The sequence below is a fragment of the Limulus polyphemus genome, unplaced genomic scaffold (assembly GCF_000517525.1).
Source record: "Limulus polyphemus unplaced genomic scaffold, Limulus_polyphemus-2.1.2 Scaffold1583, whole genome shotgun sequence".
Classification (NCBI taxonomy): domain Eukaryota; kingdom Metazoa; phylum Arthropoda; class Merostomata; order Xiphosura; family Limulidae; genus Limulus; species Limulus polyphemus.
In genome coordinates, this window is record NW_013667193.1 from 191,744 (window position 1) to 192,209 (window position 466).

Here is a 466-nt window from a genome sequence, read left to right on the forward strand (position 1 = left end):
GATATGGTATGAGCGCTTATTGGCCTTTCTTCACGTGCTTCTGTCATGGTATAATTGTGGGAAAACGTGTAAGTTATGATATGGAAGTGGTTGTTCAGTTCATGTCACAAAGTCATTCTTTCATATCATTTTATTAACATACAGACCTACTTTGTGCTCCTATAATTTAATTGAAGGTGAGCTGACCATTCAGCGATTTAATGGGAAATATAGAAAACAATTAAACAATGCATATCTAAGAATTTAATGCTGAAGAGTTTTCATAAAGATAGAACCCACTACTCAGGGATTTACAGTAACTTACTAATAACATTGAACTTTTCGGACAGCCCCTGTGTTCTGTGGAGCGCTAACAGACAGTGACCACGTGCTCACAACTGACTTTTTCCTTTGCTCATTTCCTGGAAGTCGAAGTGGACGGTAGTAACGACCGGAAGTTGTCATTTCAGTTTGTATTGTTATCATG